The sequence below is a fragment of the Peromyscus californicus genome, unplaced genomic scaffold (genome assembly GCF_007827085.1).
Source record: "Peromyscus californicus insignis strain IS unplaced genomic scaffold, ASM782708v3 Scaffold_1__1_contigs__length_55948999, whole genome shotgun sequence".
Classification (NCBI taxonomy): domain Eukaryota; kingdom Metazoa; phylum Chordata; class Mammalia; order Rodentia; family Cricetidae; genus Peromyscus; species Peromyscus californicus.
The window spans coordinates 23,815,440-23,841,172 of record NW_026294492.1 but is presented as its reverse complement, the minus strand read 5'-3'; the positions used below and the strand labels follow the sequence as shown (position 1 = coordinate 23,841,172).

The window sequence follows — 25,733 nt, the reverse complement described above, 5'->3', positions numbered from 1 at the left end:
TTACCTCTCACGCTGCACCCACCAGCATGGGGTTTATTGGAAGTCGACGCCCATTTAGCACTGTCAGGAGCTTGCTTATCATCATGCAAAGCAGACCACTGCCCAGGGAGAGCCACCTCCTCTGCCTGGATGTCTGGGAAGGTGTGTGTTCAGCTGCTCCAGGACCCACAGGGAAGCATACATCGAGACCCCGGCACGCAAACTCTGCAGATTCGATGAGGCAGGATCTTCCAACCTCCATCTTTTTACATCAGTTGGAAGAAGCAGAAAAGGAGAGGAATTTTATATATAAAAAAAATTAAAACAAGGAGCCTTTGATGTCTCCTCTTATATCTCTGCTCTTCCTCTACCCCCACGCCCCCGCCCCCCCGCCCCCAGGCCACTGCTTCTTCCTGTTTCCTTTATTTTGCTTTTTGCTCGCACATGCCCCTGAGTAGACCTCATCTACCACTGTGGTCATTTTAGTATGGACCTGCCACCTCTTGCTGCGACACTCTTCCTCCCCTTCACACATATTCCTATTTTCGTCTTACTCTGGCATGGTCAGGTTGGGTGGGCTTCTCAATGGCTTTTTGGATTACCCATCCAGACCCACCGTCAGTCCCCCTTCCTCCAGACAGCCTCAGCCCGCCCGTGCTTCTCTTGGGAGATTTTCCTGTTCTCTTCCTTCTGAATATTTCCTTCTAGTTGGTTTTGGGTTTGGTTTGGAGTGGGTTTGTTTGCGTTTGTTTGTTTTCTGCTTCTTACCTGCCCTTGCTAGACTGTGTCCACCTTTGAATTATCTCACACCATACAGGGTCTAGCGCATGTAAGACTGCGTGCGTGAGTGCGTGCGGTGTGCGTGAAGTACGTGTGCGTGCGTGCGTGCAAGCTTGCCTGCAAGCGTGCGTACGTGCCTGTGTGCGTGCCTGCAAGGTTTTCTGCGAGCTTACGTGGATACTACGGACCTGAGAAAGGTTAAAGTCTCCAACCTACTGCTGAGCCCTCGGAGATTCCTGTGCCACCCATTGTACTGCCTCCTGGGGGAACTGGCTGTGGCGTCTTCTCCAGAGAGTGTATGAGAAGGAAGAAAGGTAAGAAGGCCGGCCAGGCCTTGCCTTCCTATCAAGTACCCTAGCCCTGTGCTGTGGCATCACAGAGGAGAGGCCTGGAAAGAAAAACGGAGGCTGGGATCGAGGGGTTGGGGTTGAGGACAGGCAGCAGGCATGTTCAGAGCCTGGCAGCCACACAGTTCTGGCTATTCACCCCATGGTCAGGAAGACACCAAGCAGGATTTCAGAACCAAGGAGTGGGGACAGGAGACATTGTAAAGTGTTCAGGACCTGGCCTTGTGAGCTGGACCTTTTCAATCAGGGAAGGGAGGCCCCATAATGAGTCCCCAGCACAAGACCCACTCTATACCAAGACAGATACCCAATAAAGGAGGCTGCTGGCCCTGGCTCTAAGCTACAGGCTGCAGTGTGTGCCCAGTTACTGTCAAGGCAGGATCTGCCCAGATAGAGCCAGTTCTATGCTCAGAGGCTGATCTATAGCCCTGCAGGGCTGGGGAAGGGGAGTGCTCTGGCCTCTACCCAGAAGACCCTCTTTCCTTGAGCCCTGGCCCCCAGGCCATGTCCTCCAAGAAATAAGGCAAGAAATAAGGCGAAGGATAAAATGGAAACAACAAGGGGAGGGAGAGGGAAAGAAGAGAAGGCATGATAAGAGAGCAGTGTGCTGAGCGAGGCTCTGAGCACTAAAACCTCCTCCAGCTCACTTAAACAGAACAAGGAAATTGAATGGAATATTGAACATGAGAAAAGATGAGTAGCGCTAAACTGGGCTTTGTTACCTTCCAGGTAAGTCAGCTGCAGGGGGAGGGGGTGGCTGAAGGAGGGGATCTGGACAATGACAAAAACATCCCAGATGTATGTAAGCCCCTCCTACCCTTCCTAGTCCCGCCCCCCCTGCCCCCACTCCTCTATAGCAAACTAGGTTCAGCTGCTCAAGCTGCCTCCCTCCTGCCCCCGCCCCCGTTCTCCCAATTAAAACATCTCTTCAGTATTTCCTGCATGCAGCACCCTTAATATTAGGTCTGAAAACAATTTGCAATCAGTTGCACTAATTAATCTAATTGAATTTAATTTCCCTTTCTTGGTGTTAAGGGTGAGTGAACTCCATATGCTGACTTATGTAAAGTAATATGCAAATTTGTATCTTGAGCCCAGAGTCCTGAAAATGTTTCTGATTACTATAAAGGCGACATGGAGGCCCTACATAAGTGAACCACTCCCTGTGGTTTCTGGTCTGACACCATGCTCTCCCAACAGTCCATGCACATCATGTCTCCTTGCTGTGACACTTGTGACGGTCACCCTTCTTTCTCCCCAAGACTATGCTGCCAAGTCCCTCAAATAGGTTCCTGGATATCTGGATTGTAGTCCACTGTAAGTCTTTAAGAGCTGAGCTTTGTAATCCCCCCTCAAGGCCCCTCATAAACTCAAGGATGGCCCTTATATGTACAGAGAAAAGTGTGATGGTGAAACTGCCCTTGGGGACATGGTAGGCAGTACTTTGCCAACTGTCCTGTCTGCCTCCAGCAGAGGGCAGCTTCAAGCTAGAATGTGGGGCGGGGGGAGCCCAGTCCCAGGGTCTCTTACAGAGCCCTGCACCCAAGAGCCACCAGGTGGGGATGTGCTGAGAAGGTCCACAGGGGAGCTAAAGCTGTGACTCAAAGCAGGCTGTGACCAGGGTGCTTCAGCTCAATTCAATCCTGATGTCTTCATTCTAAATTTGCTTCCAAATATTCCAAGGTAGGAAGGGGGAATTACGTGGGGTATTGAGAAAACAAAATTGGGCATGAATCAAACAGTTGTTGAAGCTGGGTCATGGGTTTATTGGGGTTTAATATACATAATTTTTCCCATTTGTGTTTGAAATTTTCCTTAACTAAAAAATGCATTCTACTAATAAATCTGGATCTAAAATCTTGGGTTTTTTTTTTTTTTTATTCCAACTGAGTGGGACTTCACAAACAAAATAAGGAGGCTTTCTTGTCACCTCCTGTCATACCTGGGCCAGTGTAGACAAAGGCTGTAATCTTACCCCACCTGCCCAGGCATGGTCAGAGGGGTGTAGTATATGGTGAAGAAGGGTGAGGGCATGTTGTTCCAGCCATCTGATGGTTCTAGAGTTCCTTGAGTCTGCTTGTTTGTCCAGAGAAAGGGCAGCAATGGTAGAAGCAGGCTCTGGCCAGTAAAATATCAACAAATATAGACTCGGGGCCAGGACACATTGGAGTTGAATGAGGCTGTGAGGAGGCAGACTTGCAAATAGAGGTCTCAGTGATTTTTTTCCAAATAAAAAAAACATTAAGAGTTTTAATCAGTGTAGGACCAATGGACAACAGAAGACAAATTTTTCTGAAGACAAATCAGACAGTTTCCTTCTTACTGAATATCTGTGGGGGGGGGGGGGGAAGGGGGAGGGAGAGGGAAGTAGTTCAGAGATAGTGTGAGATTGCTTGGGTCCGCAGCAGCAGATCCCAGAATCGAAGAATCAAGGGCAGCAAAGAGGAAAAGTGAGTGGTTCTGAGACAAGTATCATGTCAAGAAAACAACACGCACCCAACTGGGACTATTCAAGGTGCTCCAGAGAGAGGTGAGAGAGGAAGAGGCAGAAGTCACAGGTGTAGAAGTGTCAGAGCAAGACGTCAGGAGAGTGAGGTCATCCTGGAAGACTGGAGATGAGGAAGCGAGCAAGCAGGAACACTCAGAATTCACTGGACAAGAGGAGGAAATGTAGGTGGAGGCAGAGAATCAAAGGGGCAACTCGTGTGAGGAAAGTAGAACCAGAAAAGTAGCCATGGAAGCTGCAGAGAACCCTGGGAAACGCATTTACCAATGATGCAGCAAGAGTTTGAAGAGCATGCAAATGCATCTCCTTTGGTTCTCAAAATTATGTAATGCTGGAGCCTTCATTTTCTACAAAATAAAAGCCATTTCCTAGCTTAGATCTGTTATGCATGAAACCTATCTTCTTCTAGAAATGACTTCCCCTCTAGTGTGTGAAGTGTACTTGAAGCATTTCTCAAGGGTGTTCAAGAGCAATGAGACACTTTCCAACTCAGCCTCAGGTGGCAGAGGAGTTTATTAATAAGAACTAATCCATACCATCTCTCAAATGCCCCCCCATTCTTTCTGTCTCTTCCTGCATTCCCTCCCTCAACCCTTTCTCTCCTCCCCCCTCTCCACCTGATCCTCCCAGTGCGATGAAAACTTCCTAAAATATATGAAGGCGATGCTAATGCAGTCTCCAAATAATGAGAGAGACAAAGTCCCAACCAGCCATCTCTTGTCACCAAATGAAGCTTCCAGTACTGGGGACTGGGTTCCACCCAATTGGATTGTTGGCCAAAGTGGTACCATGGAAATCCCCAAACAACTCAGGCTGTTGCCAAGATAATAGGTGCTTTCCACAAACGGACAGCCAGGCCCTGTTGCTGGAGACAGCATCCACACAGCTCTCTTCATCTATATTATAATTTCGAGTTTAGCATTTTTATGGGACTCTTGAGTTCACACAATGGGCAGGTTTCTGATTCTCATGCCTTCCCTTGGGACTCTTTTCCTTCTGGTGATTTGCCTTGTTCAACTTCAATATGATGGTTTTGTTTTACCTTACTATATTTTATTTTGTCATGCTTGGTTGTTATCTCTTAGAGACCTGTTCTTTTCTAGTGAGAGACAGAAAGGGAGTGGATCTGGATGGGAGGGGAGGTGGGAAGGAACCAGGAGGAGGGGGTGATGTAATCAGGGTATATTGTATGAGAAAAGAATCTATTTCCAAAAAAAGTATTCAAGAAAAAAAAATGAATCCATTTGAAAAGGCATAAGGTAGAAGGCAAAGACTGATTAGTTGAGGACAATTCAGAGGGACCCCAAAGGTATGTCTAGGACTCTCTGTCCTTTATGTAGGACTTTATTTCATTATTACTATTTCTGTGTGTGTGTGTGTGTGTGTAGGGGGAGAGTATTCATGTATGGAGGTGCACATGTATTTATGAACATGTGGAGGCAATAAGTCAACTTCTTATATTGTTCTTTAGATGCCTACCCACCTTGATTTTGAGATGCTCTTTCTCTTGATCTGGAACCTGCCCTTTTGGCTAGGTTGGTTAGCCAGCCAGCTGTAGGGGAGGGACCAGCCCCTGCCTCCCCTGTCAGGGCCGCTCAGTCTAGGTGCCGAGAAGCCTGGTGGCCTTGTGGGTGTAATTCATTGGAAGACATTTGCAAAGAAAGATTCAGATCCAAACATTAGTTTGCTGAGATCCTCTCGTAAGCTAAAGCGTCTTTGTTGGGTATATTTGTCTGTGTGAGAATTTTTGGCACTGTGGGGAAGAGGGCCAAGACAGCTCGGGAACAGAATCCAAGGCACACCCTACCACACATCTTGCTAGCAACTTTTTATTAAGAAAATCACCTTCATTTCTTTGTCAATTTCTACAGTATTTCTGTGCGCAATATACCATTGGAAATTTAGCAGTAAATTTTGATTAAGAAGTAGCTGGTTATTATTGCTCCAGAGGGAAAATACACTCTAGTGCCTGAGGAATCCAGTCCCAAGCCCCCTGCTCCCTCTCATCTTATTTAATATCTTGCACGGCACTGAGCTCACCCCATGTTCAAGTCTCCCTTTATTGTTAGATGCCCCCATTGCTTTTGCTGTCTGGTCAAGAAAAAAATTTAGCTTCAACTTTTGTTGAGGTTTTCTTGTGTGCCACACAATGTGTTTGGCATTTCCACATCCTACCTACAGCATGATGCTCAGTTATTGAGGCTATTTTAAGGCTTGAGCAGAGACTGGAGATGTAGCTCAACAATATTGCAGCTGCCTGGAGTGTGAGGCAATCTTGACATTATCCTTAACACTAGAAGAGGGGGTAAAAAGGAGAAGCTGAGTCCTACTATGAGTTACAAGGTAGAAGAATCCAGGTTAGAATCTCAGACCTCCTGACTTCCCAATCAGTGATCTTCAATGATCTTGATTCCCTATGTACTATGGTGAACAAACTGTTGTTTGGACTAAAACAGTAGTTAGAATGCTGTAATGGAAAAGAAACCTTAGCCCATCAGTCCTGGGCAAAGATGGTTATATGATATGGACCCAGGAGTGTGGACACTACATGTTCCAAATGCAGAGGCCAACACAGCAGTGTATGTGTAGATAGAACTTGCAGAGACCTTTAACTCTGTGTTTGAATGTGGTACCGTTACAGATATTCTCGTAGGCTAGGTTCTGTGTTCTGTTTCAAGTAGGAAATACAAGTTATTTTACAGGCCAGTTCCGATGTGTCATGATCAGAACTGATATAGAAATGAACTCAACGAGATCAGCATATAAATGATCAGGAAAATATGAATGATAAAGATAAATAGCAAAGGGACAGAGGATATCAAATGGACAAAAGGAAAAAATTGTAACGGTGTTTGCCTCTAATAATGGCAGGGTAGCTTGCTTTAAACTAACTTCTATATATAGAATTATAAACTCAGGAATACACGTACACACACACACACACACACACACACACACACACACACACACTGTCTAAAGGTACCAAAAAGAGTAAAAGCAAGAAGAAACTGAAGAAAAGTTATCTGTGCTGGTAAGATATTCACAGGTATTCACCTGCTTGCACCTCTCTAGGATACACTATGAGAGAGACAATACCATGGAGTCTTATAAGTCTTCAGGGTCAGGAATGTGTTTCAAAGCTTCAAAAGCCCATGGAAATTGAGGACAAAGATACTGTCACAGAGGAAGTGACAAAATACAAACACTCAAAATACCATCATAAGTTCTCCACCAATTATATTTAGTTTTTACTGTGCAAGGTAATGGGATTTGGTGTAGCATGTTCATATAGTCACATAATATACTTTAACTATGTTTATACACATATATACACACACACACATTGCCAATTCTGAATTGATTCAAGTTTGTACATGGAGAGGACTCCAAGTATCCTAATTGGACATGTAAAAGAATGGAGCTAATATCCATTTAAAGAAATATAACTTAGAATTTGAATTTAGTCAGTTTAATTACCTGATGCACTATTAATCCAATGCACTTGAAAGCACGAAAACAAGTCAGAGTTTCTACTGCATGTCACTTCTCTGTTATACAATTGAAAGGTATAGGACCAAAAAACAGGGGTTGCCATACACAGTCAATAGAAAACACCAGCAATACAAACTGACCCTGCTGTTGGAATAGTTTTTTTAAAAAAGTGCTTAAAACAGTTATTAGAAACTGTGAGAACAGTGGAAGGAAAACACACGAACAATGAATGAAAAAATATGGGTTCTCAGAAAATAGATTGCCATTTTGAAAGAATCAAGTGTAATATACAGAATGAAAAAAATACATAACAATTGACATTTTAAAATGTATTGATTGGGATGAATAGAAGTTGGAGATGGCATCAAAATGTGCTAGTAAACTTGACACCGGAATAATAGAATTTATTCATGATAAGGAAAAGGGGAGGAAAAGGTTAAATGTCCCAGTGGAATCTCAGAAGTCTGGAGAGTAACATAGAGCAAGGCACACATAGCGTGAAATGTGTGAATGTAACAGAAAAAAAAGAATGAAGCAGAAAACAAAGTTGAAAAAAAATAATGGTTACATATTTTCCAAATTTAATAACATACGTTTATAGTTCCAGAAAGTTGTAGTGAGTCTCGGGCAGACTAAATAAATAGGAAGAAAAACCCCTTCATATCATAAAGCATTTCCTGAAATGTAAAATTTTGAAATCAGATGTATGTCCGGTTAGCTTTTGAGGTCACTATAAACCTGGCACAAAGATATCTGATAAAACCTTGATAAGACAATGCTTACAAATGGAAACTGGACTTTACAGAAATGGGTAAGCGGCACCAAAGCTGGTAAATTGGTGAATATTAAGTAAATGTATATGTATGCAAATGTACCTATACATAATATTACATATATATAGTCAAAAAATACATTTCACAATTCTGACCACGCCAAACTTTGCATAAGAGTGTTACAGGTGACTTTGGTTTCCTTTGCTCTCTTACTTTCTAACTTTTCTGAAAGAAACATTATCGTATTTTGAAGGCAGGCCCCCAATTTGTGCACCAGTGATGTACCAAGCAACATTCTACGTTCTGGGGATACAGAATGTAGTAAGACTGACCCAATTCCCCAGTTTTGTAGGCTCTAACATTCTTGTGAAGAGAGCAAATACAGTGAAACCCAGCATTCTAAGTTGTGAACAAAGAGTATATAGCTTGATGGACAGATGCTCAGTGGGAGAAAAGAAGGGTATAGGGCACTGGTTCTCAACTTTCCTAGTGCTCTGACCCTTTAATACAGTCCCTCATGTTGTGCTGACCCCTGACCATAAAACTTTTCGGTGTTACTTTATAACATAACTTTGCCACTGTTATATGAATCATACTGTAGATATCCGTGTTTTCCAATGGTCTTAGGTGACCTTTGTGAAAGGGTCATAGGGGGTTATGTGCAGGATGTGTGTGTTTGTGTGTGTGTATGTGTGTGTGTGTGTGTGTGTGTGTGTGTGTGTGTGTGTGTGCGCTTGTATATGTGGAAGCCAGAGATGAACCTGAAGTGTGTGTGTGTGTGTGTGTGCGCGCGCACGCTTGTATATGTGGAAGCCAGAGATGAACCTCAAGTATCATTCTTCAGTTACCTTCCACCATGGTTTGTTATTGTTATTGTTTAGTTGTTGTTTTTTTTGTTTGTTTGTCGAGACAACATCTTACTAGGTAGCTCTGGCAGGCCTGGCACTCTCTGTAAACCAGGTTGGCCTCAAACTCATAGAGATCCACCTGCCTCTGCCTCTTGAGTGCTGGGATTAAAACTTGTTGTTTTAATGTTTTAATTGAGACAGGATCTTTCACTGGGACCAGAGGGTTGCCTGTTAGGCCATGCTAGCCAGCCAGTGAGCCATAGTATTCTGCTTGCCTGTCTCCCCTGTGCTGGGATTAAAAGTGCACACTACTGCACCCAGCTTTTATACAGAACCTGGAGCTGGAACCCAGGTCCACATGCTTGTGTGGCAAACACTACCCCACTGAGTTATCTCCCCAGCCCCAATCTTGCAGTTTTTAACAGGACTGTGAAGCTTGGCTTTATAAAGATGCAAACGTTTGAATAAACACTTGGAGGATGTGAATGAAGGATCAGTTTTGTGGGTAGTCTTCCCAGAAGTCCAATGGTGCATACTAGGACCCTGACCTCAGAGCAAGGCAGGGAGGCTGAGGGAAGTAGATGAGGATGAGTTTGGTGAAGGAACAGAGCCATGGTCCTGTGGGTCTTCTCGGCCATTACAGGCTTTGGCTTCTCCTTTTCCTGAAGAAGCTGCTGGGAATGGGATGTAGGAGCAGCATGGTTTGACCTATATCTTAAAGAGTCACTCTGAAGACATGCCAGAGGAGCAGGGGCAAAGTTAGGAGGACATGCAACAGTTCAGGCACAAACAGAGTTTTGGCCCCTTTTTAAATCATGAAATTGACCCTCACCGGGATTGTGTGTCTTATCACACTCATCCGTGGTTGAACTGGGATTTGAATCTAGGACCATCTGCCTCCGCATGCAGCAGTCCTCTGCAAACAAAAGAAAATGGGGCTCGGAGTTCAAGTGTAGGCTTCCTTATTGCCAGGGACCTCACACTGGGGAGCTCTATCCTCTAAGTCCTGTGCCATGCCTGTGATGGACAATATACGCTGTCTTTCCCCCTTTCCTTCCACTGCTGCCAGCCTAAAGGATGGAATGAGTACTAAGGCAGTGTTGAAAGCACCATTGGAAATCCCAGTGTTGGTCTAGAGCGGAGGTTCTCAACCTGTGGGCCTCTCAACCCCTTTGGAGATCAAGCGACCCTTTCACAGGGGTCCCACATCCTGGATACCAGCTATTTACATTACACTTCATAACAGTAGCAAAATTACAGTTATGAAGTAGCAACAAAAATGTTATGGTTGGCAGTGGGGGGGGGGGGGTCACCACAACGTGAGGAACTGTACTAAAGGGTTGGAGAATTAGGAAGGTTGAGGACCACTTGTCTAGTGTATTTTCCAGACTTTTACAAGCAGTCTGGGTTGTAGCTAACAGCCATGGTAGTACAGGGTAGAGAAACTGAGGCACTGTCAAACCAGGCAAGCTACACCCACCCCAGTCACACAGCAAGTTGGATACAGAGCCTCCTCTGTATCCTCTCTCACCTTTGCCCAGGCACCAGGCGTTAGGGTGAGGGTGCTCTCAGCCTTCCTGGGCTCTGTCCTCCAAAGGGTCCTGGCCCCTTGATGGGGTGAACACCACAGTAAACCAGCAAGGCCATGGTGAGTAATTGATATTTTTTTTGCATAGCATCCGTCAGGAGACAAGCCCTGGCATTTATTTAGCAGCAAGTGATCGTTATCTGGGAGCAATGTTCTTCCCACTGACAGTATCTTCTAAATAAGGGTCAGCCATCAGCACTCTGTCAGCTGCTGATTTCTTCCTGTGGCATGATAAAGCACGTTTAAAGCTAAGATGGTAGTGGGAGCCGTGGTTGAGATGGAGCTGTTAGGGGACAGCATTTTTCCACAGTGTTGAATTAAATGTTTTGGAGAAGATGGAGACACTATACTAGGGGTATCCTCACTGCAGTCCCCAATATCACAGTATCACATATGTGTGCACGTGCGCTCTCTCTCTCTCCTCTCCTCTCTCTCTCTCTCTCTCTCTCTCTCTCTCTCTCTCTCTCGCTCTCTCTCTCACACACACACCCACACACACACACACACACACACACACACACACACACACGACAGCGAGAGTGAGAGCGAGAGCGAGAGCGAGAGCGAGAGCGAGAGAGAGAGAGAGAGAGAGAGAGAGAGAGAGAGAGAGAGAGAGAGAGAAGTTGATAGGAAGTATAGAAATTATTATTAGCACAACCTCTGTAGTAAATAGTTTAGGATTCTGTAAAGGTTAAACATGGAGTTACCACATGGTCTAATAATTCCACCTCTGGATATATAACCAAAGAGTTAAAAGTGGGTAACCATATGAATATTTGTATATTCATTTAATAATCATAGCACCCGTAGCCCAAAGATAGAAGTAGTTTCTATTCTACTTCTTTCTACAGATTCTACAAATTTCAATGAATGAATGAATGTACAATATAGTGGAATATTATTCAGCATTGGAAATGGAAGGTAATTCTGACTTAGTTTGTTTCATGGTTAAATGCAGATGACATGCTATATGAAATAAATAAGAAACCAGATGGTAAGTGGTATGAAACCCCACTTGGGTAGAGTTGTGTGAACACTCCTATGTAGACACATAAGGGAACAGAAAGTAGAGTGGATTTAGAAGACACAAGGGGGAGGGGTGGTGACTATTATTTAACCCACATTGCTGTCGCAAATGAAGAAATGTTCTGGAAGTGGAGAGTGGTATCTGTTGCCTGACTTTGTGAATGTGCTTAATACCATTGAATTGTATATTTAAAATGGTAAGTCTCACATTGTGTTTATTTTGTTGCAATAAAAAATAATGGAAGGGGCGATTCTTTACTGGAGAAGAAGGATAGCATGCAGACTAAAGGCCGCCCTCACTGTCGACCCTGAAGATTACTGTCTCTTCGGAAGTCATTAACAGCTTGTCAAGGCAGCGGCACCTGGGATGCTCAAGAGTGGTCACATAAGAAACAGTCTCTGGTGCTAAAGTATGCCAACGAGATATGGATTCCATTTCAACTTCCAATGCTGGAGACTGAACCTAAGTCGTCACCCACGCTAAGCAAGACTCTACCACTGAACTGTATCCACAGTTCCCTTTTCACTTTCTATGTTGAGACCAGGCCTTACAAAGTACTCAGACTAGCCTTGAACTCACTTTGTAGCTTAGACTAGTCTTGAACTTGTGATCTTCTTGAGTCCACCTCCCAAGAAGCCTATCAGGTCAAGTTTAGGATTTGATTTCTAAAAAACAAAGGACTTATAAAACTTTATCCAGCGCCCATTGAGTGCCCGAGGCACAAAAGCCTACACCCATATTCAAAGGAACCGAAAGAACATGATGGAATCTGATCGGGGGCCCTTTAAATCATTCCATGATGCAATTTGTGCCACATGTTTCTTGGGCTTTTAAAAGGCAGTGTTCTGTGCTGATGGTCCCCCAGGCTGTATAGATAATTGTAAAACAAACTCCATATTCCACTGACACCCTTTCTAATTACATCTCACCTTCATTCAGCTATTAAAGTGATAGATGGTAGCAATTACATTGAACCCCACTGAAAACCCTCTATCTGTGACGCGCAGTGACGAGAACATGAGTTATTTATCCAGAAGCTGGGAAGAGAGGCAGCCAGGCTGTTTCTGAGGGAAGAGACATCCTATGTGACCACCCTCAGTCCCGGGGTCCCTGGAACAGAGGCAGGAGGAAGGGAGCAGAGGGCAGAGGACTCCAGTCTCAGCTTCCTATTGTTCAGCTGGCCTCCCCAAATACCCAAGTGGTAGAAATCTGAACCTGTGATGGTTTGCTGATACCAAGTTACTTAAAACAAGTGTGACCACACTCAGAAGAGTCTTCAAATGTCCAGATACTCCCACCATTTCATATGAGGAATAGTTGACGGAAACAAAGAATCTGACCCTGGGGGTGAAGAGACATGGCCGTCTCTGGGCTTCCCAAGATGAATTGGGCATGGTGCATCCACACTACCCAAGGGGCATGCACCCATTAATGCAGACAACAGAAATCCTGTTCATCTCGGCTTAAACAGCAAGGGAATTTACTGGTTTGTGAGGCTGGAGGAGCAGAGGTAGTTGGGCAAACGTCAGTGGCTCAGTGGTAGAGTTCTTGCCTATTGTCACTCTTACATTCCATGGCTCAGGTTCCTCCGTTCTAGCCACACTACTAACGACACTGTGGGCTTTGTCCTGAAGTGGTTTCTCTGTCACGATTCTCTGCCCTTCATGTGACATTAAGAACAAGAACTGGCTTCCCAGCACTCTTAGAAGAGTGAGGAAAGATGTTAGCAATGGAGGAACTATCAAGCGCCTTGATTTTTCTTTCCGTGGTCCTGAGACCACAGATTCTCTACATGGGCCCTCAGCCCAGACATCTGCTGTTCTCTAAAATATTGTCAGTACTTTCCCATTTGCCTTAATGTATGCAAACACTCTCTGTTAGCCTTCACTTAAAAAAAAAAAAAAAAACAACAAACCCCAAAACCAAAACAAAACAACAAGTAAAAAAGGGTCTCGATATGTAGCTCTGACTGGCCCAGAACTCGCTATGTAAACCAGACTGCCCTTGAACTCATAGAGACCCACCCGCCTCTGCCTCCTCCCTGCTGGGACTAAAGGCGTGTGCTACTACATCTGGCTTGCATATGCATTTTCATTCTCATTAAACAGTACACACAAAAGAGAGGAGCCATGGTCATTTTACTGATACATGAACCTGATAGGCTGGCTGTCTCCATCAAGAGCACACAGCTAAGCTGACGGCTGGGTGGACATGAGAACTCAGAACGTGATATCATATCTGACATGACATCAGAACTTCTGATCAAGTCAAAGCATTCTGGAGTCCTGCTTTGAAATCAGAGAGCCAAGAGGCTGAGGTGTCCTCACCTGGGCATATGCACATCAGAGAAGAGCCGAGCCAGACATGCCCCAGCATCAGAAGGAAGATTCTCTGGGCTGTGTTGACTCCTGAGGGAGGTTTGGGTGATGGGCACTCAGACTTCAGTGACTCTCCTGTCTTTCCTGGGTATTGTGACCTCCACCCATGTCCTTGCCAACATTCTCCAAATAGAGATGCTCACATGGCTTAGATACTAGAAGGCCATGATAAAGACTGGAGCTTTTTCCTCAAGTATCTTCCTTCTCAATAGACACTCAAGTTTCTTGTGAGCCTGATGGGAATCCCTAAGAATGCTGTATTCTATTTGTTCCTTGGAATGGGTAGGAAGGCAAGAGTTAGCCTGGAGTTCGGACCGCATCTACTGGTGTGCTTTCTAGACCCTGTCTAGACCCACAGCTCCTTTGTCTTTACAGTGGCTGTTCTCTAAGTCATTTTTAGCTTGCAATGATACAGAAAAGACTAGCAAAATGGAAGAGGAGAATTGGGAAGCAGTACTAAGGAAGGAGTCTGTTATCTCCACTGGCTTCTGACAATCAGTTAACATATGAAGCGTGTTCTGCATGCCAGGCCCAATGGAAGGCGCTCCGTGCATGTTATCTGGGCGCTTCTTGCTGGAAGCATTGTGATGAGCCAGAGAGTTCCATCAGCACTGAGAGGTGCTGCTACCAATCTGTCACAGCCTGCCTGTTGTTTGCAATGTGTGTTTCAGCCTGAAGTCGGTGCATGTTAAACACAGCAGGCGAACTGAGTGAATGGTTCCACCCATTCTTGCAGATGAGGTAACCAACTGTCAAGGACTTGAAAGAGCCAAATGCGTGCGGCACAGCTGAGGTTGGAATGTAGTTTGTCTTAGTCGGATATTTGCTGCTGTGACTAAAACACCCAAAGGACTGCTTATAGTAAGGGTTTACGTATCTTGGCTCCTGGTTTCAGATGTCGACTCCATACGTTCTTGCCTCCGTTATTTCTGGACCCGGGATGAAACGGGACATCCCATGGTGATAGAAGCATCTGGAACAGAGCCATTCAATTCCTGGCAACTAGGAAGCAAAGCAAGACATAGTCATTCAAGGAACCAGGACAAGTTATCGATGCAAGGGCAGGCTCTCAGGGACCTATTTTCTCTGTCCACACCCTACTTTCCACATTCTCACCCCTTCCCAATAATCTATTCACAGATGCAGTTGTCTTGTAGCTGAGACAAATTACCTGACAAAAGCAATTTAAACAAGAGTTTTCTTTGTTTCACAGTGTGAGGGGAGGTGGCAGGAACATGAGGCAGCTGGTCACACTGCTTCCATAATTGGGGGCAGGGTGGAGGGAGAGGGAGAGAGGAAGAGAGGGAGGAAACGGAGGGAGGGGGAGAGAGACAGAGATGGAAGAGAGAGAGAGAGAGAGAGAGAGAGAGAGAGAGAGATTTGGTACTCAGCTTCCTCTTTGTGTTTTATTCAGTTTGAAACCCCAGCCCATGGGACAGTACTTCCCAGTTCAGGGTGAGTTCCCCCTCTCTCCCTCAGTTGAAGCTCTCTGGAAATAGCCCCATATCCATCTAGAGGTGTATCACCCACCTGATTCTAAATCTAGTCATGTTGATAGTGAAGATTAACCATGACCCTATATACATTTAATCCACCAGATGAAATGGTTGGGCAGAGTGGAGCCTTGTAGTCTGGTTGTTTCAAGAAATGCCCTCACAGACACACGCAAGCCTGTACTTTGCTTATCTCCCAGTCATCCCTCAGTCCAGTGAAGTTGACCAGGAAGATGAACCCTCACACAGATCTAGATTCCAGGAGGCAGGATGAGGCTACCTCTCTCACCTCTGTGCTCAGATTTGAATTCTAACTTAGCAAATGAGACTTTATGCCAAGGTGTTCAGTAGAGCACTCTGTGGTGATGGAACCTCCAACCCTGCCACTGTCCAGTATGGTAGCTATTAGTGGAATGGGCACCTGGAATCTTGGGGTGGGGCTGGTGCAACCAACGAGCTGGATTTTTTGCTACATTACGCAGGACAAGTCTGATATATTCCTCCCCGAGGCTCAGCACTACAACCTCCGCCCAGAATCAATGGAGGGCCAGTTTGCAGTCAGTGATGTTACCCAGAGACACTTTCCTCTAACTCCTGGCAAAACACATCAGATCACCAAATGTGCCACTCACTCCTCGGTACCTGCACTCTGTGGGGATGAAAGGAAATTTGAAAGAGTTGAAGCAGAAAGACTATTGATTCTTAATCCTTTTTTATCATCTAAGAATTTCAAGGTGTATTCCTCATGTCATTCCATTCTTCCCCTGGGAACTGGGAGAAACTGACCTGTAAGGCCTGGATAGCATAGAGTAAAGGGAACTATAAATGCACTTTAAAGGGAACCTTTCTAGACAAGATCATTTTTCCCCCCAGTGAAATGTTTGGATCTTTAATAACTATGATTTCCTTCTGAGTTCTTGCCAAGAGAAGGTTTTTTAAAAGTAGATTATATCATTAATCCATTAAACAGTGATTTAATTTCTAGGCCTCCATTCTTCCAAACTTTCCTCCTCATACAACAGAAGCAGGGTATATAAGGGCTGGAAGAAAGTTCAAGTTATCTCTAGGCAAAATTGATGAAGATGAAATAGTTACTACTTATTCAAGCTGTGCACTTGTGTGCATTCCTTGGTTAGTAAGTATAGCCATCACCATTAACATAGCATTCAAATTCTCCCCCATTTTACAGATGGCAATAACATCTGTAAACTCCAGATAGGGTACCAAAGACAGACCAAATAAAATTCCATAAAAATCCCGCTTGGTGAGCCAATGAATTTCTTGGGCACATAGGCATGCTTACAGAACCATGTGTGAAAGTTACTTACAGGAAGTGGGTGACCCCAAGGTGGCTGCATCACCACAAAGTTCCACTCCATTATAGGTGATGCCCTCATAGAGGGCCTACCGTGGAGTCTCCCTTTCAGTGAACACCTTGTATCTTCTAGCATCTCCCCTAAATCACTGGCAGCTTGGCGGAGGGTGGGAAGGAGGGGTTTTGGGACCTCACCCTACCCCTTCCTCTAGGTAATATTGGTAGCTTTGTTACCATTGCCATAGACTCAGCTACATCTGCACTGTTTTGCTGATTAATGGCCACAGCTATGGCAGTGGATTAAATACACCATACCCAGAGGATAAACCTATACTACAACAGATAGATACGTGGCTGGACTGGAATTTGCACCCGCATCTCTCCAGGTCATCTGATGGGACTTTTTCTCCACTCCTGAAGTTTTCAAGTCATGTCACAGACAAGAACAGAAACCCAGAGAGAGCAATAACCAGAGAGCTAGATCTTGGCCACTCTGTGCCTCTGTGTCTGCTCCATTCAGTGCTGCTCCTTGACCTCACATTTATAGCCCCACACCTAGCTTGCAGATATCACTTCTTATCAACATTACCCTACTTCTCAGGAAAAGAGCAACACCCCGTTTCTCAGGAAAAATGAAAACATTCTTAATTTATCTTTTGACGGTCATTCTTCTGTAATTTAGTTCTGACCTTCCCTGAACTTCTCAACTCAAACAAAGCACCTGAATATGTGCGAGTCTAGTGTTTATATTCCTCCTACATTTTCAGAATGGAATAACCCCTTTGTATAAATAATATATATGTACATATATATATATATATATCAGCAATATATATAATGTAAATTACATTCATGTATACCAACAAAGATACCTTGACGTTAAATGCAAAGATGTTTACTACAGCAATAAACCTTACAGTGAATTGTGCAAACAACTTACATGATCACTCAAAACAAAAATGTTAAGAATAAGCACTTTCATCCTACAAATTAGTATAAAGTCAGTAAAACAGAAGTAGGGGCCCTGTTGTAGGACCATTGGTGCCCCGTGATGGGAATAGATGAAGAAGTAATAGAGTCTGTCTCCCCTAGAGCTCTTAAGCAAAAGCAAGTGCTGCACTAATTTACAAAATAAAGTGTGTAGCACTTGCCTGCTCCTCTTTTAAAACATTCCCAATAAATAATGGTAGGATAAATTCACAGTGAATTTGAGGTCAGAGGCCAGTTGATAAAAGTCTGTCTGGATCCCCGGGACTTCAGTATTCCTATCTGTAAAGTGGGAAGATTCTGTCTGTCGTGGGGTACCATGTTAAGCTGATGGCTGCATTCCTCTGTTTTGCCTCTCTGGTACTCCATGGATACCGGAGCAACAGATATGAGGCTCTCTTGCAAGCACAGAGAGTGAGAGCAGCTTTCTGTGGCATCCTAGCTGAAGAGGAGATGGAGTGATGCTCTGTTTAGGCTTGCTGGTCTATCAGAACAGCCCTGAGCCTACCTCAGCTCAGTTTGCAGGAGTCCATCCACACACAGTGGCAGGTGGAGAGGCAGGGCTGCTGTGGGCTTCCTCTAGAGCCCTCCTAAATGTGTGGCTTCTGTTGAACCAGAAATACTAGACGGTATCAGTGTTACACTCAGCCACAGAAGCCTGGGGTGAGGGGCAGGGACTTCTGACAATTACCAACCGTTCAGGGGGCCGTTTCAAGGCCTGATCAATCAATGGACAAGGCAGTTACTATTTACAAAGTAGACTATTGTCACCAAATGTATTAGCTGTTTGCACTACTGAGATCACTGTGGAATAACTTCATCTCCACATTTGTCCTCCAGGGCCATATCGGTTGGGATTTAGTCTATATATTTGAGTTGCCTCCTAAGCCCCTAATTCAGAATTGTGAGGAATGGCTAAGAACAACCTTTCCTAGGTGTAAAGCAACGGAACATGTTTTCTCAAGTGAAAGCTTCCCTGGAAACCAGTGCATATTTAACAGCTTGATGGTAGTTGCTTCTTGTGAAACTTTTAAAAATCAATTTTAATGAACAGAAAAATTCCATCAGCGACAATAATTAAATTTTAATAAATGAGATTAAGCTGGGAAGGTGTGTGGGAGGGGATGGAGGAGGACTGGATAATCCTCACCAAAACCGCATTAGATGAGACCAACTCAGGTGTTCCTCAATGCAGCAGGGTGACTGCAGTTCACAGCGACTTACTTCATAGTTGATGATGAACGGGAGGAGAGGGGCTCAAAGGCTCCAGAATAGAGACATGCAAAGGAGAGGGACATACTAATTGCATGATGTGATCCATACTCTTCACTTGTTTTGAAATATCATGATCACCCTATACAACCCTGGGATATTAATAAAATGGCTAAGTCAGGAATCCTGGATTATCAAGTTATTTTCTTGTACCGGTATCAGTATCTGATATATTTGCACTTCATTTCGCTGCACTGTATTATTAATATTGACAGTAATATTTCATCACTGATCCTTGTGCTCTGAACATGAGAATCCATCTAAGCCTCAGAACTCTGGTTCTCTGTTCCTGGGTGAGGAACTGGAAGCCCAGAGACCCAGATAAGTGGCTCAAAGTCACACAGCAAACTATCAAGTGGGAGAGATGGGCAGTGCAACTCTTTAGTCTGTGACTGGAGAAGGTTCTTTCTTTTTCTATTCCTGATTAAAGCCTATGTGTGTGTATATGTAGGTATGTATGTATATGTGTATATATGTATGTATTATGTATATACATAAATACATGTAAATATGCATGTGAATATATATATTTGCAAATGATAATTTGGGGATTGCTCACTTGACAAGATAGGGCTATTTAATTAAGTTAGGAAAGTGGAAAAATATATTCCTAGTTCTACATTTTAAAAAAAACATTAAAAAATAACCTGACTCTAGAGGCATCCTCCTAGGATTCAGGGAGCAGTTTGAATATCCCTAACCTAGAGTACCAGTGATGTCTTGAAGAGCCAGTCAAGCTGTCAAAACCCACGTGTAGACAACCCACGGGAATGTAGGAGACAAAAGACATTGGCTGGCATTTTACCAAATGGAAATCTCTAGTCTCTGGCACTACCAATATTCCCCATTACAAATCTTCCAGCTGGTAAACAGAATGATGCCACTGACATTTAATTGAAATGTCAGCACATTTAGAAAGAGCCCTGATGGAATTGCCTAGTGAAAGTTATCGCTGATGACTTGAGCTAAATGGAAACAGAAAATCACCACAGACACCCCCACATACATACACACACACACACACACGCACGCACACACATTCACATCACACACACATCCACACACACACACTCACATCACACACACACATCACACACACACATCCACACATACATACACACACACACTCACACATCCACATCCACACACACACATATCCACACATACACACAAACACACTCACATCACACACACACACATATCCACACATACATACACACACACACACACACTCACATCACACACACACATCCACACATATATCCACACATCCACATCCACACACACACATATCCACACATACACACAGACACACTCACATCACACACACACACATCCACACATATATCCACACATCCACATCCACACACACACACACATTCACATCACACACATATCCACACACACATACACACACACACATCCATATCCACACACACACATCCACACATACATCCACACACACACACACACTCACACACATCCACACATACATCCACATCCACACACACACACATCCACACATACATCCACATCCACACACACACATATCCACACACACACACACACACACACACACACACACACACACACATCCACACATTAGAATCTCAGATGGAGGGAAGGCAGACCACTTCAGCTGTCCAAGAAAAATTTATGGGTCGTTGTGAAATGGACTTTTATTTTTGCTGTGGAAAAACCATGGGGTGATTGGAAAACCGCTTGTGAAAGCAATCAGGTCTGAGACAGGCCAGTGCCCGTGTAAATCAGTTCAAGTATGCATTGATTAAATTGCCTTTGGATAGTAGTGCTACCTTACATTTATTTGCATAGCTTATAGTGTGTAGAGGCTGTGGTGGGTTGCAAAAATAGCCTGATTCTTTGTCATTTCCCATCGCCCTGCATTATGTCACCGTCATCTTGCCATGCCATTCCTCTTTGACATGCTTTGTTTCGGCCACTGGGTTGTTAAGAGACATGATGGATGCAGAGGCTAGCAAAGGGGTTAGGGTGTCTATATCCATCCTTGTCCTGTGCCATCCATCGATACTCATAGAACAGAGTCCACGGAGTCCGAGGAATGTGCCCATGGGACTCGGGTCATCCTCTATCAGCAATAGTGATCTCACCTTTGGGCACGTCAGCAGAACTGGTTCAGATGACCTGTCGCTGAGCTGGTACATGGACAAGCCAAGAGTTCATTTAAAGTACCTGCACCAGCCACATCAGCGGGACCCGGATGCATGGACTGATAAACTACGTACTCTCACAGGCCACGGTGGTTCTGCGGAGCACAGTGTGGCAACAGCTGCCTGATGAGATGGGCCCCTTCAGAATGTGGTGCAGGAGCTATTTCCCTGGCTTTATAGAGAAGCACACAGTGTTCCACACAGGTTAAGGGGGGGGTGTGTGCCTTATCCCCCACAGCTGCATCTTGTGTGCCTGTGATGTCCGTCCTTGCATCGTGCAGCCTCTCTGAAACACTCAGCAAATAGCATTAACCTGGAGGCTGAATCCATTTTTCTCTTTTAGATCAAAGAGGCAGCTTTTATAGGTTGAAAGCACAGAGGGAGGGAAGTCTCAGAAGTCCCAAGGGCCTAAAGGCAGGAGCTTCACAGCACTTGCCTCTGCAGCCTCCCTCACAGTCTCCCACCCTGGGATGCCTCCTCCCATTCTGGGTTCTGCTCTGCTTTGAAGAGATCGGAGATCCAGGCTGTGTCAGATGTAAGCGTCTCCCACCATCTCTCTGTGGGTTATTGCACTAACACTCTCCAAATGCTTCATGAAATCCAGCCAGGTAAGAAAACCTGACATAGTTGTAATAAAATGATCAAAAATAGGGTTTTTTGATCTCGTAGCCTTCCTCCCGGTTTCCTTCCCCGACATCCACACTCATGACCCTGTGGCCATCTGGAGCAATTGTTTCTTGTGCCCACTTGCTCGTGGCTTCACAAGCAGAAGTGAGTTCCCCTGGGCCCCACCTGGAGCATTTCGAGTTTTTGGTACCTAGTCCTACTCCATCTCTTTGGAATTTTCTCTTTCCTCAACAAGGAGCCCCTCTTCTTTTCTGTAGGACATTTTGACAAAGATAGTTGGGATAGTTGGGTTGAGTGGAGTAGATGCATTTACGCTAAGTAGTAGGTCTTAAGCACATGTCCCTCTAGCCTGGAAAGGCCCCATCATGTTGTTTTAACTGCCTCTCTCTTAACTGATCTCCCACCCCTTCTTGCTATGAACTCATCTGGAGCAGATGCCCTGTTTGACATTTGGTGTTTTCCACATTTCTCCACCAATCTCCTCACCCCCAATTCCAGGTGCTTAGAATAGAGTTTTGTATGTATTAGAAGCTCTGTTTGCAGGTAATTCAGGCCTGCAAAGGCTAGGCAGAAGGAAAGGAAGACATAGGTTGGACCTCTTTATTATCCACAGAGAAAAGATATGATGAGCTACTTGTTGGCCGTGTTTCTTTTGGGTTCCACACTCCAGTTTGTGAGCAGCATCAGTTAGATGCAAGAGCATGCACCATGATGGCAGGGAACAGGTGGGGAAATGGCATAGATACTTTTGTTCTGCACACAACCTTGTAGGAAGAGAGTCCAAGATGGAGGAATGAGAGGTGGCAACAGAACAGGACACTGATGGACCTGTCATCCATTCTTACAGGAAAATAATCGACTTAGCTCTCAGACAGAGCAGAAAGCCCTGTAGAAGGACTTCATGGAGACAACTCCAGCATAGAGTTAGCCAAGTTCCTCCTCATCATGACTTTCCCTGGCATGAGACTTTCCTGAGAGAAACATCACACACACACACACACACACACACACACACACACACACACACACACACACACACACACACACACACCCCTACTCAGCCCAGACAGGAAACCAATGACAAACAAAAGTAATGATGACTCTGGAGTCCAGCTTGGTGACCCAAAGCGTTTACTGGGGTTACTTACAGGAGTATGGATAAGGAGTTACCCACATGATCAGGGATGACTCAAAAGTAGCTACTTTGTTGAAAAGCTCACCCCAGTATAGATGACAACTCAGGAAAGTTGCTCTCTTGAACTGTTTGCAAGACTTACTGGCCACTGAACAGTCGCTTCTGGGCAGCTTGGCTGTTTAGGTTGTCCGTCGCCCCCCCCCCCCCCCCCCCACACACACCCGCAGTTGATTATTGCTTCTATAACCTTGGGGGTGTGCAGCTTGTAAGTTTCATCTTTCTCAGACATGTGAGGTTTGTTTACTTCCTGGGTCTCATGAGCCTTCTGCCTCTTTCCTGAAGGGAATGTTTCAAAACAGAGGAAATTGTCAGAACATTTTCCTCGTCAGTTGTAGAGTTCCCAACAGTGTCTAATGCCAAAGTGCCAAAATCATTCCCTTCCTGTTCTTATGGGTATATCAAAAGCATAATCATAGACAGACTTCCGTGTAGATATGTAGTATGTTAATATATAAGTAAACACATACATTGCTCTTATGTTATTAAAAGAATGTGTGTGTGTGTGTGTGTGTGTGTGTGTGTGTGTGTGTGTGTGTGTGTGTGTGTCTATGCATTTCTGTTCTGGTCAAATAAAAGCCATGGCATTCTCTTCAGATCTTCTGGTAGTTTCCTAATGCATCCTTGTTTCTATGTACACATACATGTAATGTATGTAAGTACACGACAGTGTATTCAGGTTGGTGGCACTATAGACATCAATAACAAACTCAGCAACAATATGCATGTGTGTTTCCCACTCTGTCTTTAGAAACTGCTATCTAACTTCCCTGGGATAGAGTCACAGGAGTAGGATTGCTAGATTACAGTTTCTGTGTACCTTGGATATTAATAGGCATTGCTTGTTTACTACCAGAATGCTGTCGCCCCAGCCCTTTCCCAAGCGGCAGTGTGTGAGGCCCCATTTCTTCCTCAGAGTCTCTGCTCACAGCAGATAGGATAGTGCTTTTTGATGTTTGCCAGTCTGGTGAGTGCAAAAAGATCCCTCATTGTTATTTTAATTTGGATTTCTATGACTGTCAGTGAAGTGAACATATTTTGATCCATTTGCATATGCCCTTCTATGAATCATATTTTGGTATAATTTGCTCTATTGATTGTGATTTGGTCTGTTTCTCAATTTCTAATTTCCCTGCACAGTGGAGAAATTAACAATTTAAATACTGTTTGAATTACGTTTTTATAGGTATATTGTTATCTCTCTTATATCTCTTCCAAGATACATAACCTAAGGTTCTTTTTTTTATTTCAGGTGTGTTAGCATATTATACACCGTAGAAGTTACCTTTTTGAGTACACAAGTCACATCAGGCTTTTCAGCCTTCACTATCTAATTCTGGAATATATTATTCAGCTGAACAAACTTCTGTCTTCCCTGGAAACCACAAATATGCTCTCTGTCTCTGTGGACTTACCTAGTCTTGTTATCTTATAGAAACAAATCCTGTAATATATGGCCTTTTCTGCTTGATTCATTTAGCATGTTCTCAAAGTTCACCCGTTGGAACATGAACTGATACTCCATCTTTATTTCTGGACTAATGATATCGCATTGATTTTGCATCTTCACGTCTTACTCGATGGGTGTTTGACTGTTTCCATCTTTGGCCTGGGTGGAATAGGGCTGCTCTGAGCATTTAGATGAGACTTTTAATTCCCTTGGTCATACACCAAGAGATTGCATAATGACTCTCGGCTTAACTTTAGAGGAACTGTTTTCCAGGGTAGTTACACCATTTCACATTCCTCCAACAGGGTAGGAAGGTTCCAGTTTCCACTTATGGTCTTTGTTATTAGAGTTTCCTTTTTATGAAAATGAGAGCTGCCTTTTCTATTGGATATGAAACAGTCTCTCATTGTGGTTTTGATTTGTATTTTATTTTCTTGCCTAATGACACTAAGTATAATTATTGGCGATTTGTGTGTCTTCAGTGGAGAAGGAGCTACTCAAGTCTTTTCCCATTTTGACATTTTATCTTAGTGCTTGGATTGAAGTAAGCATGTGCTCTACCAACAGAGCCACAGCCCAATCCATAACCCATTTTTAAATTGGATTGCCTTTATTAGTGGACTATAAAATAGTTTTTTATATAGTATAGATACTATTAGATACAATATATTACTGAAAATATTTTCTCTCATTCTCTATGTTGACTATAATAGGAACCAAGGTTTATAATTTTGGTAAAGTCTAAAATATCTACCTTTCTTTGATTGCTTGTACTTACGATGTCATAGGTATTTTTAAAAAGCTATTTTTAATCCAGGATCTGAATACCTGTATTTTCTTTTATGTCATTTATAATTTTAGCTTTTTAAATATAGGCCTTTGTGATTTAATTCTCATGTGTATGGAGTGAGACAGGGTTAACACTTCATTCATCTGCATGTGACTATCCAACTTTCCCAAGATCATGTGTTAAAAAGACAATTCTTTCCATACCCTGTCATCTTGGTGCCCTTGTTGGAAAATAGGTGAACAAAGGTTTGTTTCTGGACTCTCTGTTCTGTGTCTGGACAGCGTCTGCATCTTGCTGCTGACCCCACAGAAAGACTGTAGGTGGGTTCCTGGTAGGTGCTGACCCCACAGAAAGACTGTAGGTGGGTTCCTGGTAGGTGCTGTTCCTCGGGAAGCCTCCCTTCCTTTATCAAGTTGCTCTTCATTTTCAATCACAAGATGGTGTTGGAAGTTTTTCAAGTTTTTTTTCCCTACATCTCCAGAGAAGGGCTTTTCCTTCTTATTCTGTTAATATGAAATATCACCATGCTGACTTTTATATGCTAAAGTAACCTGTATTCTTAGGACAAATACAACTTGGTCAGGCCATTTCATCCTTTTTCTGAGGTACCTGACTCAGCTTGCTAGTATTTTCTGGGATTTTATATATATATAAAGGAGGTGCCTTGACTATATATATATATAGTTATCAGGGATATTGG

At 43.9% G+C, this 25,733-nt stretch overlaps 1 long non-coding RNA gene across 1 annotated transcript in view; it reads left to right on the top strand.

The window, feature by feature from the left end:
• The first annotated feature begins 868 nt into the window (after window positions 1-868).
• Window positions 869-25,733, top strand: part of LOC128115176 (uncharacterized) — a 55,373-nt gene continuing 30,508 nt past the window's right edge. Inside the window, exon 1 of the long non-coding RNA XR_008220030.1 lies at window positions 869-1,073. This is a non-coding gene — a long non-coding RNA (uncharacterized LOC128115176). The remainder of the gene's footprint in view (window positions 1,074-25,733) is intronic.